Source organism: Oryzias melastigma, unplaced genomic scaffold (assembly GCF_002922805.2).
Source record: "Oryzias melastigma strain HK-1 unplaced genomic scaffold, ASM292280v2 sc00333, whole genome shotgun sequence".
Taxonomy (NCBI): Eukaryota; Metazoa; Chordata; class Actinopteri; order Beloniformes; family Adrianichthyidae; genus Oryzias; species Oryzias melastigma.
This window is the reverse complement of record NW_023416934.1, coordinates 140760-143125: the sequence shown is the minus strand read 5'-3', so window position 1 is coordinate 143125 and position 2366 is coordinate 140760.

Here is a 2366-nt window from a genome sequence, read left to right as displayed (position 1 = left end):
ACAGGAAGTAGTCCTTACCCCAGACATCGCCCGGAAGTGATACGTGAGAGCGGGAAGGACCGTGTTTTACAGATGAAAGGAAACCATCCAGTCGAAGAATCGTATCAGTCAATCTACTAAAAACTACAGATGTATTGCCCGTTTTGTGGCAGTTCACTTGTAAGAAAAACAAGTTTTTGTGAGTCTTGCAGACGGTCACTTCATGTCCTGAAGAATGTGGACGAGGAGATGGCTGGACCGAGCAACCTGGGAGCGTGCGCCAAACAACGCAAGTGCTGCATTTTCCAATGACACCAGGGCATGATGCAGTTTTGGAGGGACGAATCCTGTGGCTGTTCCAGAGTCTCACACACTCATTCAGGTCTCTCTGAACAACATCAGAAAAAGAAAATCTCAGAAGACACTGATGCGAGTGACTTCCGTTGAAGTGTCCCATGTCTCTGAGGTCTGCAAACAAGTCCATCCAGAACTGTGATCTACAGGATAAAACAGTCACTCACTACTTGCTTACCAACGTGATTATACGCACAATGTAAAAATCCTACACAATTAAAATGTAATAATACTGCCAAGAGCACGACACCAAAATTGGACATTTACCTGGATTTTCTGAAGATGGATCACCAGGACACGATCCGTTGATTTGCTGTTGATGTCCCGTACATGTGACTAGATGCTCCAGAGAAGCGGTCATTGTGTGAATCGCGCAGGGTACTCTGAATGGCGGCAAGGATACTGTTCTCTGTGCCGCAATCAGTCCGCAGTCTCATTGGAACAACACCGACTTCTTTCACACACTCCAGGAAATTATAAGCGATAACTCTCGGATTATTATTTGTGGATCCACATTGTAGCCAAAGAACTTTACGGGAAAACCCATCAATGCAGCCTGAAATAGCGAGGCCAAACGGCTTTAGCTTATCATAGCCGTCCACATGCCACATGTAGTTTGGTCCCAAAGAGTGATATGTCCGTCTAACAAATCTTCTTCTAGCCCTCCTCTCACAACCTCGAGGGTTAAGCTCCCGCAGAAGATTCATAACATGATCTCTCCTTACGCGAAGTTTATACTTCTGTCTAAGCACCTGTGTCATTGTCCTGTAGCCAAACAACTGTCCTGGTCCACGAAGTTCTAGTCTGATGGCGTTTCTTATGTCCAACGCAGAGGCGTAGTTTTTTCTGCGGAAGAATCCAGCATCATTTATCTTCGCTTTCATGGTCCGCAAAGACATGCGGGCATTGTGTAGGGTTTCCATCATGTCAACAATAACGCTGTAAGAGTGGCCTTCATTAAAATATTTTACCAGCCTTTCCATAAAACCGCCCTCTTGTCCCTCTGTATCTGCCAAAAAGTCCCAGCTATGTCCACAATTACCACAAAATCTGCCTAAAACTGGGAAATAGACTCCACAAAACGGGCAAAACATATCCGCTTGTAATGTTGTCGGCTGTGTCGATTCAAACACTGAATTATCTTCCGGGCGATGTCTGAGGTCAAGGACTACTTCCTGTTTGGGACACGAAAAGGGGGGGCCTGTGGGCAAACCAACTTGTAAAAGTGTTTCGGTGAAATTGTAGAAGTGTTTCGGCCAAACTTGTAAAAGTGTTTCGGCCAAACTCGTAGAAGTGCTTTGGTGAAATTGTAAAAGTGTTTTGATAAAATTGTAAAAGTTATTTTTCAAACTTGTAAAAGTGTTTCGGTCAAATTTGTAAAAGTGTTTTGGTAAATGTATTATTGTTTTGCAATTCCCGGCCACCGTACTTCAGGTCCATTCTAACAAACAGGAGAGGGAAGTTATGGAATATTTACAAATGTTTACATATCAACAAAAGTAATTTAAATGGTATTTATCACGCAAAATCAGCTTTTTTTTTTTTTAGCTTTAAATATATTTATTATAATGTTTATTCCTCACTATAACAACCTCAAACGGTAATTTCGTCCTTCACACATTTCTGAGTAATTCTCTATCCTGCGCTTTCTGCAGCAGCCCCGCCCATACCCACTCGTTTTTGTGGGTGATGTTCTGTGGATTTTTCATGGTGGATCTTTGCTGGCAGAGTCTCTGTGGAGGTCAGAGGAAGGCTGAGAGCTGCTCTCTGATACTCTGCTCTCAACCAGAACAGAGATGAAGGAAGGAGCACAGTTGTGAGCGTGCTCCAGCAGAGATGGAGAGAGGATTCAGGATCAATGTTCAAGTCAGCTCAGCTGAGCAGCAGTTTGTGAAACTGGAGGAAGGAGTCCCATAGAAGACAGGAGAAACATCTGCTGCTGACAGGATCCAAACATGGAGCAGAAATAACATTTAGGATAGGAAAAAAAATCTCAAAAGTCTTCTTGGCTTTGAAAGAGTTGTGTTATTGTA